This window comes from Pungitius pungitius, unplaced genomic scaffold, assembly GCF_949316345.1.
Source record: "Pungitius pungitius unplaced genomic scaffold, fPunPun2.1 scaffold_24, whole genome shotgun sequence".
NCBI classification, from domain to species: domain Eukaryota; kingdom Metazoa; phylum Chordata; class Actinopteri; order Perciformes; family Gasterosteidae; genus Pungitius; species Pungitius pungitius.
The window spans coordinates 1,191,514-1,205,826 of record NW_026909886.1 but is presented as its reverse complement, the minus strand read 5'-3'; the positions used below and the strand labels follow the sequence as shown (position 1 = coordinate 1,205,826).

The 14,313-nt window shown below is 44.7% G+C and overlaps 30 non-coding genes across 30 annotated transcripts; all 30 read right to left on the bottom strand.

The window, feature by feature from the left end:
- Positions 1 to 29: 29 nt before the first annotated feature.
- Positions 30 to 148, bottom strand: LOC134118474 (5S ribosomal RNA). Its single transcript, XR_009950032.1, has one exon. It is a non-coding gene; the product is annotated as a 5S ribosomal RNA (ribosomal RNA).
- A 339-nt stretch (positions 149 to 487) lies between these two features.
- LOC134118473 (5S ribosomal RNA) lies at positions 488 to 606 on the bottom strand. Its single transcript, XR_009950031.1, has one exon. It is a non-coding gene; the product is annotated as a 5S ribosomal RNA (ribosomal RNA).
- Positions 607 to 1,000: 394 nt separating this feature from the next.
- Positions 1,001 to 1,119, bottom strand: LOC134119031 (5S ribosomal RNA). Its single transcript, XR_009950592.1, has one exon. It is a non-coding gene; the product is annotated as a 5S ribosomal RNA (ribosomal RNA).
- A 339-nt stretch (positions 1,120 to 1,458) lies between these two features.
- LOC134118472 (5S ribosomal RNA) lies at positions 1,459 to 1,577 on the bottom strand. The gene has a single exon (XR_009950030.1). It is a non-coding gene; the product is annotated as a 5S ribosomal RNA (ribosomal RNA).
- A 394-nt stretch (positions 1,578 to 1,971) lies between these two features.
- On the bottom strand, positions 1,972 to 2,090 carry LOC134119030 (5S ribosomal RNA). Its single transcript, XR_009950591.1, has one exon. It is a non-coding gene; the product is annotated as a 5S ribosomal RNA (ribosomal RNA).
- A 339-nt stretch (positions 2,091 to 2,429) lies between these two features.
- Positions 2,430 to 2,548, bottom strand: LOC134118471 (5S ribosomal RNA). The gene has a single exon (XR_009950029.1). It is a non-coding gene; the product is annotated as a 5S ribosomal RNA (ribosomal RNA).
- A 394-nt stretch (positions 2,549 to 2,942) lies between these two features.
- On the bottom strand, positions 2,943 to 3,061 carry LOC134119029 (5S ribosomal RNA). Its single transcript, XR_009950590.1, has one exon. It is a non-coding gene; the product is annotated as a 5S ribosomal RNA (ribosomal RNA).
- Positions 3,062 to 3,400: 339 nt separating this feature from the next.
- LOC134118470 (5S ribosomal RNA) lies at positions 3,401 to 3,519 on the bottom strand. The gene has a single exon (XR_009950028.1). It is a non-coding gene; the product is annotated as a 5S ribosomal RNA (ribosomal RNA).
- Positions 3,520 to 3,914: 395 nt separating this feature from the next.
- Positions 3,915 to 4,033, bottom strand: LOC134118681 (5S ribosomal RNA). The gene has a single exon (XR_009950242.1). It is a non-coding gene; the product is annotated as a 5S ribosomal RNA (ribosomal RNA).
- Positions 4,034 to 4,373: 340 nt separating this feature from the next.
- Positions 4,374 to 4,492, bottom strand: LOC134118469 (5S ribosomal RNA). The gene has a single exon (XR_009950027.1). It is a non-coding gene; the product is annotated as a 5S ribosomal RNA (ribosomal RNA).
- Positions 4,493 to 4,831: 339 nt separating this feature from the next.
- LOC134118467 (5S ribosomal RNA) lies at positions 4,832 to 4,950 on the bottom strand. The gene has a single exon (XR_009950025.1). It is a non-coding gene; the product is annotated as a 5S ribosomal RNA (ribosomal RNA).
- A 393-nt stretch (positions 4,951 to 5,343) lies between these two features.
- On the bottom strand, positions 5,344 to 5,462 carry LOC134118466 (5S ribosomal RNA). The gene has a single exon (XR_009950024.1). It is a non-coding gene; the product is annotated as a 5S ribosomal RNA (ribosomal RNA).
- A 339-nt stretch (positions 5,463 to 5,801) lies between these two features.
- Positions 5,802 to 5,920, bottom strand: LOC134118465 (5S ribosomal RNA). The gene has a single exon (XR_009950023.1). It is a non-coding gene; the product is annotated as a 5S ribosomal RNA (ribosomal RNA).
- Positions 5,921 to 6,314: 394 nt separating this feature from the next.
- Positions 6,315 to 6,433, bottom strand: LOC134119027 (5S ribosomal RNA). The gene has a single exon (XR_009950588.1). It is a non-coding gene; the product is annotated as a 5S ribosomal RNA (ribosomal RNA).
- Positions 6,434 to 6,772: 339 nt separating this feature from the next.
- On the bottom strand, positions 6,773 to 6,891 carry LOC134118464 (5S ribosomal RNA). Its single transcript, XR_009950022.1, has one exon. It is a non-coding gene; the product is annotated as a 5S ribosomal RNA (ribosomal RNA).
- A 396-nt stretch (positions 6,892 to 7,287) lies between these two features.
- LOC134118680 (5S ribosomal RNA) lies at positions 7,288 to 7,406 on the bottom strand. The gene has a single exon (XR_009950241.1). It is a non-coding gene; the product is annotated as a 5S ribosomal RNA (ribosomal RNA).
- Positions 7,407 to 7,746: 340 nt separating this feature from the next.
- LOC134118463 (5S ribosomal RNA) lies at positions 7,747 to 7,865 on the bottom strand. Its single transcript, XR_009950021.1, has one exon. It is a non-coding gene; the product is annotated as a 5S ribosomal RNA (ribosomal RNA).
- Positions 7,866 to 8,204: 339 nt separating this feature from the next.
- LOC134118461 (5S ribosomal RNA) lies at positions 8,205 to 8,323 on the bottom strand. The gene has a single exon (XR_009950019.1). It is a non-coding gene; the product is annotated as a 5S ribosomal RNA (ribosomal RNA).
- A 393-nt stretch (positions 8,324 to 8,716) lies between these two features.
- Positions 8,717 to 8,835, bottom strand: LOC134118460 (5S ribosomal RNA). Its single transcript, XR_009950018.1, has one exon. It is a non-coding gene; the product is annotated as a 5S ribosomal RNA (ribosomal RNA).
- A 339-nt stretch (positions 8,836 to 9,174) lies between these two features.
- On the bottom strand, positions 9,175 to 9,293 carry LOC134118459 (5S ribosomal RNA). The gene has a single exon (XR_009950017.1). It is a non-coding gene; the product is annotated as a 5S ribosomal RNA (ribosomal RNA).
- Positions 9,294 to 9,687: 394 nt separating this feature from the next.
- LOC134119026 (5S ribosomal RNA) lies at positions 9,688 to 9,806 on the bottom strand. The gene has a single exon (XR_009950587.1). It is a non-coding gene; the product is annotated as a 5S ribosomal RNA (ribosomal RNA).
- Positions 9,807 to 10,145: 339 nt separating this feature from the next.
- On the bottom strand, positions 10,146 to 10,264 carry LOC134118458 (5S ribosomal RNA). Its single transcript, XR_009950016.1, has one exon. It is a non-coding gene; the product is annotated as a 5S ribosomal RNA (ribosomal RNA).
- A 394-nt stretch (positions 10,265 to 10,658) lies between these two features.
- On the bottom strand, positions 10,659 to 10,777 carry LOC134119025 (5S ribosomal RNA). The gene has a single exon (XR_009950586.1). It is a non-coding gene; the product is annotated as a 5S ribosomal RNA (ribosomal RNA).
- Positions 10,778 to 11,116: 339 nt separating this feature from the next.
- On the bottom strand, positions 11,117 to 11,235 carry LOC134118457 (5S ribosomal RNA). Its single transcript, XR_009950015.1, has one exon. It is a non-coding gene; the product is annotated as a 5S ribosomal RNA (ribosomal RNA).
- A 394-nt stretch (positions 11,236 to 11,629) lies between these two features.
- On the bottom strand, positions 11,630 to 11,748 carry LOC134119024 (5S ribosomal RNA). The gene has a single exon (XR_009950585.1). It is a non-coding gene; the product is annotated as a 5S ribosomal RNA (ribosomal RNA).
- Positions 11,749 to 12,087: 339 nt separating this feature from the next.
- Positions 12,088 to 12,206, bottom strand: LOC134118455 (5S ribosomal RNA). Its single transcript, XR_009950013.1, has one exon. It is a non-coding gene; the product is annotated as a 5S ribosomal RNA (ribosomal RNA).
- Positions 12,207 to 12,601: 395 nt separating this feature from the next.
- LOC134118679 (5S ribosomal RNA) lies at positions 12,602 to 12,720 on the bottom strand. The gene has a single exon (XR_009950240.1). It is a non-coding gene; the product is annotated as a 5S ribosomal RNA (ribosomal RNA).
- Positions 12,721 to 13,060: 340 nt separating this feature from the next.
- Positions 13,061 to 13,179, bottom strand: LOC134118716 (5S ribosomal RNA). The gene has a single exon (XR_009950277.1). It is a non-coding gene; the product is annotated as a 5S ribosomal RNA (ribosomal RNA).
- Positions 13,180 to 13,518: 339 nt separating this feature from the next.
- LOC134119132 (5S ribosomal RNA) lies at positions 13,519 to 13,637 on the bottom strand. The gene has a single exon (XR_009950694.1). It is a non-coding gene; the product is annotated as a 5S ribosomal RNA (ribosomal RNA).
- Positions 13,638 to 14,030: 393 nt separating this feature from the next.
- LOC134118454 (5S ribosomal RNA) lies at positions 14,031 to 14,149 on the bottom strand. The gene has a single exon (XR_009950012.1). It is a non-coding gene; the product is annotated as a 5S ribosomal RNA (ribosomal RNA).
- Between the last annotated feature and the right edge of the window lie 164 nt (positions 14,150 to 14,313).

The window sequence follows — 14,313 nt, the reverse complement described above, 5'->3', positions numbered from 1 at the left end:
GCTCTGCAGCTTTCAGAGAGAAGTGAAAAAGCTTACGGCACCTGGGATTCCCAGGCGGTCTTCCATCCAGGTACTAACCAGGCCCTGCTCTGCTTAGCTTCCGAGATCAGACGAGATCGGGCGGAACCAGAGAGGTATGGCCGTAAGCTGCTTTTTATCTTTTTCCTAATCCTTTATAATGCGTCAAAAAATTATGTCACGCCTGCCGTTGGCATCTTTGTGTGGGTTAAATAAGGGTATGCAAAGAAGGCTGTGACATCCTATGGCGAAAATTGGATGGACTAGAGAAGACCCGCCCAGGAGTCCCAGCCAATCGGTGGATGGCCATTGCAGTCCCCGCCACCTCAAATGGCCTGACGATGGTATGGACGTAAGCCACCTTTCATCTTCTTCCTATTGCATCTCTTCTACAATGTGATCAACTTTTTACAATTGTGTAGGTGTACAAGCTACGGCGCTGGGCGGCTTTCAGAGAGAGAAGTGAAAAAGCTTACGGCACCTGGGATTCCCAGGCGGTCTTCCATCCAGGTACTAACCAGGCCCTGCTCTGCTTAGCTTCCGAGATCAGACGAGATCGGGCGGAACCAGAGAGGTATGGCCGTAAGCTGCTTTTCATCTTTTTCCTAATCCTTTAAAACGTGTCAAAGATAATCAGAAGTTTCTTTTTCTAAAATTGAAGCAGTTCTTAGCATTGGCAAGAGAGGTTCCTAAAACCTAAAGGGAACTTTACTTTTCTTCACTGGTAAATCTAACATGTTTGGTTAGCACCTGTATTTCAACGGCTAAATTACAAACAAAAGTATGCCAATTGTTAAATGTTGATCAACACTAATTTAGCAACCATGAAACGGAATCATGTTTGATAATATTGTCTAAATGCCTTTCATATCCAACGTTAAAACAACAATAAACATGCATCTCTTCAACAATGTGATATACTTTTTGTAATTTGTAGGTGTACAATCTGCGGCGCTCTGCAGCTTTCAGAGAGAAGTGAAAAAGCTTACGGCACCTGGGATTCCCAGGCGGTCTTCCATCCAGGTACTAACCAGGCCCTGGTCTGCTTAGCTTCCGAGATCAGACGAGATCGGGCGGAACCAGAGAGGTATGGCCGTAAGCTGCTTTTTATCTTTTTCCTAATCCTTTATAATGCGTCAAAAAATTATGTCACGCCTGCCGTTGGCATCTTTGTGTGGGTTAAATAAGGGTATGCAAAGAAGGCTGTGACATCCTATGGCGAAAATTGGATGGACTAGAGAAGACCCGCCCAGGAGTCCCAGCCAATCGGTGGATGGCCATTGCAGTCCCCGCCACCTCAAATGGCCTGACGATGGTATGGACGTAAGCCACCTTTCATCTTCTTCCTATTGCATCTCTTCTACAATGTGATCAACTTTTTACAATTGTGTAGGTGTACAAGCTACGGCGCTGGGCGGCTTTCGGAGAGAGAAGTGAAAAAGCTTACGGCACCTGGGATTCCCAGGCGGTCTTCCATCCAGGTACTAACCAGGCCCTGCTCTGCTTAGCTTCCGAGATCAGACGAGATCGGGCGGAACCAGAGAGGTATGGCCGTAAGCTGCTTTTCATCTTTTTCCTAATCCTTTAAAACGTGTCAAAGATAATCAGAAGTTTCTTTTTCTAAAATTGAAGCAGTTCTTAGCATTGGCAAGAGAGGTTCCTAAAACCTAAAGGGAACTTTACTTTTCTTCACTGGTAAATCTAACATGTTTGGTTAGCACCTGTATTTCAACGGCTAAATTACAAACAAAAGTATGCCAATTGTTAAATGTTGATCAACACTAATTTAGCAACCATGAAACGGAATCATGTTTGATAATATTGTCTAAATGCCTTTCATATCCAACGTTAAAACAACAATAAACATGCATCTCTTCAACAATGTGATATACTTTTTGTAATTTGTAGGTGTACAATCTGCGGCGCTCTGCAGCTTTCAGAGAGAAGTGAAAAAGCTTACGGCACCTGGGATTCCCAGGCGGTCTTCCATCCAGGTACTAACCAGGCCCTGGTCTGCTTAGCTTCCGAGATCAGACGAGATCGGGCGGAACCAGAGAGGTATGGCCGTAAGCTGCTTTTTATCTTTTTCCTAATCCTTTATAATGCGTCAAAAAATTATGTCACGCCTGCCGTTGCCATCTTTGTGTGGGTTAAATAAGGGTATGCAAAGAAGGCTGTGACATCCTATGGCGAAAATTGGATGGACTAGAGAAGACCCGCCCAGGAGTCCCAGCCAATCGGTGGATGGCCATTGCAGTCCCCGCCACCTCAAATGGCCTGACGATGGTATGGACGTAAGCCACCTTTCATCTTCTTCCTATTGCATCTCTTCTACAATGTGATCAACTTTTTACAATTGTGTAGGTGTACAAGCTACGGCGCTGGGCGGCTTTCAGAGAGAGAAGTGAAAAAGCTTACGGCACCTGGGATTCCCAGGCGGTCTTCCATCCAGGTACTAACCAGGCCCTGCTCTGCTTAGCTTCCGAGATCAGACGAGATCGGGCGGAACCAGAGAGGTATGGCCGTAAGCTGCTTTTCATCTTTTTCCTAATCCTTTAAAACGTGTCAAAGATAATCAGAAGTTTCTTTTTCTAAAATTGAAGCAGTTCTTAGCATTGGCAAGAGAGGTTCCTAAAACCTAAAGGGAACTTTACTTTTCTTCACTGGTAAATCTAACATGTTTGGTTAGCACCTGTATTTCAACGGCTAAATTACAAACAAAAGTATGCCAATTGTTAAATGTTGATCAACACTAATTTAGCAACCATGAAACGGAATCATGTTTGATAATATTGTCTAAATGCCTTTCATATCCAACGTTAAAACAACAATAAACATGCATCTCTTCAACAATGTGATATACTTTTTGTAATTTGTAGGTGTACAATCTGCGGCGCTCTGCAGCTTTCAGAGAGAAGTGAAAAAGCTTACGGCACCTGGGATTCCCAGGCGGTCTTCCATCCAGGTACTAACCAGGCCCTGGTCTGCTTAGCTTCCGAGATCAGACGAGATCGGGCGGAACCAGAGAGGTATGGCCGTAAGCTGCTTTTTATCTTTTTCCTAATCCTTTATAATGCGTCAAAAAATTATGTCACGCCTGCCGTTGCCATCTTTGTGTGGGTTAAATAAGGGTATGCAAAGAAGGCTGTGACATCCTATGGCGAAAATTGGATGGACTAGAGAAGACCCGCCCAGGAGTCCCAGCCAATCGGTGGATGGCCATTGCAGTCCCCGCCACCTCAAATGGCCTGACGATGGTATGGACGTAAGCCACCTTTCATCTTCTTCCTATTGCATCTCTTCTACAATGTGATCAACTTTTTACAATTGTGTAGGTGTACAAGCTACGGCGCTGGGCGGCTTTCAGAGAGAGAAGTGAAAAAGCTTACGGCACCTGGGATTCCCAGGCGGTCTTCCATCCAGGTACTAACCAGGCCCTGCTCTGCTTAGCTTCCGAGATCAGACGAGATCGGGCGGAACCAGAGAGGTATGGCCGTAAGCTGCTTTTCATCTTTTTCCTAATCCTTTAAAACGTGTCAAAGATAATCAGAAGTTTCTTTTTCTAAAATTGAAGCAGTTCTTAGCATTGGCAAGAGAGGTTCCTAAAGCCTGAAGGTAACTTTACTTTTCTTCACTGGCAATTCTAACATGTTGGGTTAGCACCTGTATTTCAACGGCTAAATTACAAACAATAGTATGCCAATCGTAAATGTTGATCAACACTAATTTAGCAATCATGAAACGGAATCATTTTGGATAATATTGTCTAATTTCCTTTCATATCCAACGTTAAAACAACACTAAACATGCATCTCTTCAACAATGTGATATTCTTTTTGTAATTTGTAGGTGTACAATCTGCGGCGCTGGGCGGCTTTCGGAGAGAGAAGTGAAAAAGCTTACGGCACCTGGGATTCCCAGGCGGTCTTCCATCCAGGTACTAACCAGGCCCTGCACTGCTTAGCTTCCGAGATCAGACGAGATCGGGCGGAACCAGAGAGGTATGGCCGTAAGCTGCTTTTTATCTTTTTCCTAATCCTTTATAATGCGTCAATGAATTATGACACGCCTGCCGTTGGCATCTTTGTGTGGGTTAAATAAGGGTATGCAAAGAAGGCTGTGACATCCCATGCCGAAAATTGGATGGACTAGAGAAGACCCGCCCAGGGGTCCCAGCCAATCGGTGAATGGCCATTGCAGTCCCCGCCACCTCAAATGGCCTGACGATGGTATGGACGTAAGCCACCTTTCATCTTCTTCCTATTGCATCTCTTCTACAATGTGACATTTTTTTTTACAATTGTGTAGGTGTACAATCTACGGAGCTGGGCGGCTTTCAGAGAGAGAAGTGAAAAAGCTTACGGCACCTGGGATTCCCAGGCGGTCTTCCATCCAGGTACTAACCAGGCCCTGCTCTGCTTAGCTTCCGAGATCAGACGAGATCGGGCGGAACCAGAGAGGTATGGCCGTAAGCTGCTTTTTATCTTTTTCCTAATCCTTTATAATGCGTCAATGAATTATGACACGCCTGCCGTTGGCATCTTTGTGTGGGTTAAATAAGGGTATGCAAAGAAGGCTGTGACATCCCATGCCGAAAATTGGATGGACTAGAGAAGACCCGCCCAGGGGTCCCAGCCAATCGGTGAATGGCCATTGCAGTCCCCGCCACCTCAAATGGCCTGACGATAGTATGGACGTAAGCCACCTTTCATCTTCTTCCTATTGCATCTCTTCTACAATGTGAATTTTTTTTTACAATTGTGCAGGTGTACAATTTACGGCGCTGGGCGGCTTTCAGAGAGAGAAGTGAAAAAGCTTACGGCACCTGGGATTCCCAGGCGGTCTTCCATCCAGGTACTAACCAGGCCCTGCTCTGCTTAGCTTCCGAGATCAGACGAGATCGGGCGGAACCAGAGAGGTATGGCCGTAAGCTGCTTTTCATCTTTTTCCTAATCCTTTAAAACGTGTCAAAGATAATCAGAAGTTTCTTTTTCTAAAATTGAAGCAGTTCTTAGCATTGGCAAGAGAGGTTCCTAAAGCCTGAAGGTAACTTTACTTTTCTTCACTGGCAATTCTAACATGTTGGGTTAGCACCTGTATTTCAACGGCTAAATTACAAACAATAGTATGCCAATCGTAAATGTTGATCAACACTAATTTAGCAATCATGAAACGGAATCATTTTGGATAATATTGTCTAATTTCCTTTCATATCCAACGTTAAAACAACACTAAACATGCATCTCTTCAACAATGTGATATTCTTTTTGTAATTTGTAGGTGTACAATCTGCGGCGCTCTGCAGCTTTCAGAGAGAAGTGAAAAAGCTTACGGCACCTGGGATTCCCAGGCGGTCTTCCATCCAGGTACTAACCAGGCCCTGCTCTGCTTAGCTTCCGAGATCAGACGAGATCGGGCGGAACCAGAGAGGTATGGCCGTAAGCTGCTTTTTATCTTTTTCCTAATCCTTTATAATGCGTCAATGAATTATGACACGCCTGCCGTTGGCATCTTTGTGTGGGTTAAATAAGGGTATGCAAAGAAGGCTGTGACATCCCATGCCGAAAATTGGATGGACTAGAGAAGACCCGCCCAGGGGTCCCAGCCAATCGGTGAATGGCCATTGCAGTCCCCGCCACCTCAAATGGCCTGACGATAGTATGGACGTAAGCCACCTTTCATCTTCTTCCTATTGCATCTCTTCTACAATGTGAATTTTTTTTTACAATTGTGCAGGTGTACAATTTACGGCGCTGGGCGGCTTTCAGAGAGAGAAGTGAAAAAGCTTACGGCACCTGGGATTCCCAGGCGGTCTTCCATCCAGGTACTAACCAGGCCCTGCTCTGCTTAGCTTCCGAGATCAGACGAGATCGGGCGGAACCAGAGAGGTATGGCCGTAAGCTGCTTTTCATCTTTTTCCTAATCCTTTAAAACGTGTCAAAGATAATCAGAAGTTTCTTTTTCTAAAATTGAAGCAGTTCTTAGCATTGGCAAGAGAGGTTCCTAAAACCTAAAGGGAACTTTACTTTTCTTCACTGGTAAATCTAACATGTTTGGTTAGCACCTGTATTTCAACGGCTAAATTACAAACAAAAGTATGCCAATTGTTAAATGTTGATCAACACTAATTTAGCAACCATGAAACGGAATCATGTTTGATAATATTGTCTAAATGCCTTTCATATCCAACGTTAAAACAACAATAAACATGCATCTCTTCAACAATGTGATATACTTTTTGTAATTTGTAGGTGTACAATCTGCGGCGCTCTGCAGCTTTCAGAGAGAAGTGAAAAAGCTTACGGCACCTGGGATTCCCAGGCGGTCTTCCATCCAGGTACTAACCAGGCCCTGGTCTGCTTAGCTTCCGAGATCAGACGAGATCGGGCGGAACCAGAGAGGTATGGCCGTAAGCTGCTTTTTATCTTTTTCCTAATCCTTTATAATGCGTCAAAAAATTATGTCACGCCTGCCGTTGCCATCTTTGTGTGGGTTAAATAAGGGTATGCAAAGAAGGCTGTGACATCCTATGGCGAAAATTGGATGGACTAGAGAAGACCCGCCCAGGAGTCCCAGCCAATCGGTGGATGGCCATTGCAGTCCCCGCCACCTCAAATGGCCTGACGATGGTATGGACGTAAGCCACCTTTCATCTTCTTCCTATTGCATCTCTTCTACAATGTGATCAACTTTTTACAATTGTGTAGGTGTACAAGCTACGGCGCTGGGCGGCTTTCAGAGAGAGAAGTGAAAAAGCTTACGGCACCTGGGATTCCCAGGCGGTCTTCCATCCAGGTACTAACCAGGCCCTGCTCTGCTTAGCTTCCGAGATCAGACGAGATCGGGCGGAACCAGAGAGGTATGGCCGTAAGCTGCTTTTCATCTTTTTCCTAATCCTTTAAAACGTGTCAAAGATAATCAGAAGTTTCTTTTTCTAAAATTGAAGCAGTTCTTAGCATTGGCAAGAGAGGTTCCTAAAGCCTGAAGGTAACTTTACTTTTCTTCACTGGCAATTCTAACATGTTGGGTTAGCACCTGTATTTCAACGGCTAAATTACAAACAATAGTATGCCAATCGTAAATGTTGATCAACACTAATTTAGCAATCATGAAACGGAATCATTTTGGATAATATTGTCTAATTTCCTTTCATATCCAACGTTAAAACAACACTAAACATGCATCTCTTCAACAATGTGATATTCTTTTTGTAATTTGTAGGTGTACAATCTGCGGCGCTGGGGCGGCTTTCGGAGAGAGAAGTGAAAAAGCTTACGGCACCTGGGATTCCCAGGCGGTCTTCCATCCAGGTACTAACCAGGCCCTGCACTGCTTAGCTTCCGAGATCAGACGAGATCGGGCGGAACCAGAGAGGTATGGCCGTAAGCTGCTTTTTATCTTTTTCCTAATCCTTTATAATGCGTCAATGAATTATGACACGCCTGCCGTTGGCATCTTTGTGTGGGTTAAATAAGGGTATGCAAAGAAGGCTGTGACATCCCATGCCGAAAATTGGATGGACTAGAGAAGACCCGCCCAGGGGTCCCAGCCAATCGGTGAATGGCCATTGCAGTCCCCGCCACCTCAAATGGCCTGACGATGGTATGGACGTAAGCCACCTTTCATCTTCTTCCTATTGCATCTCTTCTACAATGTGACATTTTTTTTTACAATTGTGTAGGTGTACAATCTACGGAGCTGGGCGGCTTTCAGAGAGAGAAGTGAAAAAGCTTACGGCACCTGGGATTCCCAGGCGGTCTTCCATCCAGGTACTAACCAGGCCCTGCTCTGCTTAGCTTCCGAGATCAGACGAGATCGGGCGGAACCAGAGAGGTATGGCCGTAAGCTGCTTTTTATCTTTTTCCTAATCCTTTATAATGCGTCAATGAATTATGACACGCCTGCCGTTGGCATCTTTGTGTGGGTTAAATAAGGGTATGCAAAGAAGGCTGTGACATCCCATGCCGAAAATTGGATGGACTAGAGAAGACCCGCCCAGGGGTCCCAGCCAATCGGTGAATGGCCATTGCAGTCCCCGCCACCTCAAATGGCCTGACGATAGTATGGACGTAAGCCACCTTTCATCTTCTTCCTATTGCATCTCTTCTACAATGTGAATTTTTTTTTACAATTGTGCAGGTGTACAATTTACGGCGCTGGGCGGCTTTCAGAGAGAGAAGTGAAAAAGCTTACGGCACCTGGGATTCCCAGGCGGTCTTCCATCCAGGTACTAACCAGGCCCTGCTCTGCTTAGCTTCCGAGATCAGACGAGATCGGGCGGAACCAGAGAGGTATGGCCGTAAGCTGCTTTTCATCTTTTTCCTAATCCTTTAAAACGTGTCAAAGATAATCAGAAGTTTCTTTTTCTAAAATTGAAGCAGTTCTTAGCATTGGCAAGAGAGGTTCCTAAAGCCTGAAGGTAACTTTACTTTTCTTCACTGGCAATTCTAACATGTTGGGTTAGCACCTGTATTTCAACGGCTAAATTACAAACAATAGTATGCCAATCGTAAATGTTGATCAACACTAATTTAGCAATCATGAAACGGAATCATTTTGGATAATATTGTCTAATTTCCTTTCATATCCAACGTTAAAACAACACTAAACATGCATCTCTTCAACAATGTGATATTCTTTTTGTAATTTGTAGGTGTACAATCTGCGGCGCTCTGCAGCTTTCAGAGAGAAGTGAAAAAGCTTACGGCACCTGGGATTCCCAGGCGGTCTTCCATCCAGGTACTAACCAGGCCCTGCTCTGCTTAGCTTCCGAGATCAGACGAGATCGGGCGGAACCAGAGAGGTATGGCCGTAAGCTGCTTTTTATCTTTTTCCTAATCCTTTATAATGCGTCAAAAAATTATGTCACGCCTGCCGTTGGCATCTTTGTGTGGGTTAAATAAGGGTATGCAAAGAAGGCTGTGACATCCTATGGCGAAAATTGGATGGACTAGAGAAGACCCGCCCAGGAGTCCCAGCCAATCGGTGGATGGCCATTGCAGTCCCCGCCACCTCAAATGGCCTGACGATGGTATGGACGTAAGCCACCTTTCATCTTCTTCCTATTGCATCTCTTCTACAATGTGATCAACTTTTTACAATTGTGTAGGTGTACAAGCTACGGCGCTGGGCGGCTTTCAGAGAGAGAAGTGAAAAAGCTTACGGCACCTGGGATTCCCAGGCGGTCTTCCATCCAGGTACTAACCAGGCCCTGCTCTGCTTAGCTTCCGAGATCAGACGAGATCGGGCGGAACCAGAGAGGTATGGCCGTAAGCTGCTTTTCATCTTTTTCCTAATCCTTTAAAACGTGTCAAAGATAATCAGAAGTTTCTTTTTCTAAAATTGAAGCAGTTCTTAGCATTGGCAAGAGAGGTTCCTAAAACCTAAAGGGAACTTTACTTTTCTTCACTGGTAAATCTAACATGTTTGGTTAGCACCTGTATTTCAACGGCTAAATTACAAACAAAAGTATGCCAATTGTTAAATGTTGATCAACACTAATTTAGCAACCATGAAACGGAATCATGTTTGATAATATTGTCTAAATGCCTTTCATATCCAACGTTAAAACAACAATAAACATGCATCTCTTCAACAATGTGATATACTTTTTGTAATTTGTAGGTGTACAATCTGCGGCGCTCTGCAGCTTTCAGAGAGAAGTGAAAAAGCTTACGGCACCTGGGATTCCCAGGCGGTCTTCCATCCAGGTACTAACCAGGCCCTGGTCTGCTTAGCTTCCGAGATCAGACGAGATCGGGCGGAACCAGAGAGGTATGGCCGTAAGCTGCTTTTTATCTTTTTCCTAATCCTTTATAATGCGTCAAAAAATTATGTCACGCCTGCCGTTGGCATCTTTGTGTGGGTTAAATAAGGGTATGCAAAGAAGGCTGTGACATCCTATGGCGAAAATTGGATGGACTAGAGAAGACCCGCCCAGGAGTCCCAGCCAATCGGTGGATGGCCATTGCAGTCCCCGCCACCTCAAATGGCCTGACGATGGTATGGACGTAAGCCACCTTTCATCTTCTTCCTATTGCATCTCTTCTACAATGTGATCAACTTTTTACAATTGTGTAGGTGTACAAGCTACGGCGCTGGGCGGCTTTCGGAGAGAGAAGTGAAAAAGCTTACGGCACCTGGGATTCCCAGGCGGTCTTCCATCCAGGTACTAACCAGGCCCTGCTCTGCTTAGCTTCCGAGATCAGACGAGATCGGGCGGAACCAGAGAGGTATGGCCGTAAGCTGCTTTTCATCTTTTTCCTAATCCTTTAAAACGTGTCAAAGATAATCAGAAGTTTCTTTTTCTAAAATTGAAGCAGTTCTTAGCATTGGCAAGAGAGGTTCCTAAAACCTAAAGGGAACTTTACTTTTCTTCACTGGTAAATCTAACATGTTTGGTTAGCACCTGTATTTCAACGGCTAAATTACAAACAAAAGTATGCCAATTGTTAAATGTTGATCAACACTAATTTAGCAACCATGAAACGGAATCATGTTTGATAATATTGTCTAAATGCCTTTCATATCCAACGTTAAAACAACAATAAACATGCATCTCTTCAACAATGTGATATACTTTTTGTAATTTGTAGGTGTACAATCTGCGGCGCTCTGCAGCTTTCAGAGAGAAGTGAAAAAGCTTACGGCACCTGGGATTCCCAGGCGGTCTTCCATCCAGGTACTAACCAGGCCCTGGTCTGCTTAGCTTCCGAGATCAGACGAGATCGGGCGGAACCAGAGAGGTATGGCCGTAAGCTGCTTTTTATCTTTTTCCTAATCCTTTATAATGCGTCAAAAAATTATGTCACGCCTGCCGTTGCCATCTTTGTGTGGGTTAAATAAGGGTATGCAAAGAAGGCTGTGACATCCTATGGCGAAAATTGGATGGACTAGAGAAGACCCGCCCAGGAGTCCCAGCCAATCGGTGGATGGCCATTGCAGTCCCCGCCACCTCAAATGGCCTGACGATGGTATGGACGTAAGCCACCTTTCATCTTCTTCCTATTGCATCTCTTCTACAATGTGATCAACTTTTTACAATTGTGTAGGTGTACAAGCTACGGCGCTGGGCGGCTTTCAGAGAGAGAAGTGAAAAAGCTTACGGCACCTGGGATTCCCAGGCGGTCTTCCATCCAGGTACTAACCAGGCCCTGCTCTGCTTAGCTTCCGAGATCAGACGAGATCGGGCGGAACCAGAGAGGTATGGCCGTAAGCTGCTTTTCATCTTTTTCCTAATCCTTTAAAACGTGTCAAAGATAATCAGAAGTTTCTTTTTCTAAAATTGAAGCAGTTCTTAGCATTGGCAAGAGAGGTTCCTAAAACCTAAAGGGAACTTTACTTTTCTTCACTGGTAAATCTAACATGTTTGGTTAGCACCTGTATTTCAACGGCTAAATTACAAACAAAAGTATGCCAATTGTTAAATGTTGATCAACACTAATTTAGCAACCATGAAACGGAATCATGTTTGATAATATTGTCTAAATGCCTTTCATATCCAACGTTAAAACAACAATAAACATGCATCTCTTCAACAATGTGATATACTTTTTGTAATTTGTAGGTGTACAATCTGCGGCGCTCTGCAGCTTTCAGAGAGAAGTGAAAAAGCTTACGGCACCTGGGATTCCCAGGCGGTCTTCCATCCAGGTACTAACCAGGCCCTGGTCTGCTTAGCTTCCGAGATCAGACGAGATCGGGCGGAACCAGAGAGGTATGGCCGTAAGCTGCTTTTTATCTTTTTCCTAATCCTTTATAATGCGTCAAAAAATTATGTCACGCCTGCCGTTGCCATCTTTGTGTGGGTTAAATAAGGGTATGCAAAGAAGGCTGTGACATCCTATGGCGAAAATTGGATGGACTAGAGAAGACCCGCCCAGGAGTCCCAGCCAATCGGTGGATGGCCATTGCAGTCCCCGCCACCTCAAATGGCCTGACGATGGTATGGACGTAAGCCACCTTTCATCTTCTTCCTATTGCATCTCTTCTACAATGTGATCAACTTTTTACAATTGTGTAGGTGTACAAGCTACGGCGCTGGGCGGCTTTCAGAGAGAGAAGTGAAAAAGCTTACGGCACCTGGGATTCCCAGGCGGTCTTCCATCCAGGTACTAACCAGGCCCTGCTCTGCTTAGCTTCCGAGATCAGACGAGATCGGGCGGAACCAGAGAGGTATGGCCGTAAGCTGCTTTTCATCTTTTTCCTAATCCTTTAAAACGTGTCAAAGATAATCAGAAGTTTCTTTTTCTAAAATTGAAGCAGTTCTTAGCATTGGCAAGAGAGGTTCCTAAAGCCTGAAGGTAACTTTACTTTTCTTCACTGGCAATTCTAACATGTTGGGTTAGCACCTGTATTTCAACGGCTAAATTACAAACAATAGTATGCCAATCGTAAATGTTGATCAACACTAATTTAGCAATCATGAAACGGAATCATTTTGGATAATATTGTCTAATTTCCTTTCATATCCAACGTTAAAACAACACTAAACATGCATCTCTTCAACAATGTGATATTCTTTTTGTAATTTGTAGGTGTACAATCTGCGGCGCTGGGCGGCTTTCGGAGAGAGAAGTGAAAAAGCTTACGGCACCTGGGATTCCCAGGCGGTCTTCCATCCAGGTACTAACCAGGCCCTGCACTGCTTAGCTTCCGAGATCAGACGAGATCGGGCGGAACCAGAGAGGTATGGCCGTAAGCTGCTTTTTATCTTTTTCCTAATCCTTTATAATGCGTCAATGAATTATGACACGCCTGCCGTTGGCATCTTTGTGTGGGTTAAATAAGGGTATGCAAAGAAGGCTGTGACATCCCATGCCGAAAATTGGATGGACTAGAGAAGACCCGCCCAGGGGTCCCAGCCAATCGGTGAATGGCCATTGCAGTCCCCGCCACCTCAAATGGCCTGACGATGGTATGGACGTAAGCCACCTTTCATCTTCTTCCTATTGCATCTCTTCTACAATGTGACATTTTTTTTTACAATTGTGTAGGTGTACAATCTACGGAGCTGGGCGGCTTTCAGAGAGAGAAGTGAAAAAGCTTACGGCACCTGGGATTCCCAGGCGGTGTTCCATCCAGGTACTAACCAGGCCCTGCTCTGCTTAGCTTCCGAGATCAGACGAGATCGGGCGGAACCAGAGAGGTATGGCCGTAAGCTGCTTTTTATCTTTTTCCTAATCCTTTATAATGCGTCAATGAATTATGACACGCCTGCCGTTGGCATCTTTGTGTGGGTTAAATAAGGGTATGCAAAGAAGGCTGTGACATCCCATGCCGAAAATTGGATGGACTAGAGAAGACCCGCCCAGGGGTCCCAGCCAATCGGTGAATGGCCATTGCAGTCCCCGCCACCTCAAATGGCCTGACGATAGTATGGACGTAAGCCACCTTTCATCTTCTTCCTATTGCATCTCTTCTACAATGTGAATTTTTTTTTACAATTGTGCAGGTGTACAATTTACGGCGCTGGGCGGCTTTCAGAGAGAGAAGTGAAAAAGCTTACGGCACCTGGGATTCCCAGGCTGTCTTCCATCCAGGTACTAACCAGGCCCTGCTCTGCTTAGCTTCCGAGATCAGACGAGATCGGGCGGAACCAGAGAGGTATGGCCGTAAGCTGCTTTTCATCTTTTTCCTAATCCTTTAAAACGTGTCAAAGATAATCAGAAGTTTCTTTTTCTAAAATTGAAGCAGTTCTTAGCATTGGCAAGAGAGGTTCCTAAAGCCTGAAGGTAACTTTACTTTTCTTCACTGGCAATTCTAACATGTTGGGTTAGCACCTGTATTTCAACGGCTAAATTACAAACAATAGTATGCCAATCGTAAATGTTGATCAACACTAATTTAGCAATCATGAAACGGAATCATTTTGGATAATATTGTCTAATTTCCTTTCATATCCAACGTTAAAACAACACTAAACATGCATCTCTTCAACAATGTGATATTCTTTTTGTAATTTGTAGGTGTACAATCTGCGGCGCTCTGCAGCTTTCAGAGAGAAGTGAAAAAGCTTACGGCACCTGGGATTCCCAGGCGGTCTTCCATCCAGGTACTAACCAGGCCCTGCTCTGCTTAGCTTCCGAGATCAGACGAGATCGGGCGGAACCAGAGAGGTATGGCCGTAAGCTGCTTTTTATCTTTTTCCTAATCCTTTATAATGCGTCAAAAAATTATGTCACGCCTGCCGTTGGCATCTTTGTGTGGGTTAAATAAGGGTATGCAAAGAAGGCTGTGACATCCTATGGCGAAAATTGGATGGACTAGAGAAGACCCGCCCAGGAGTCCCAGCCA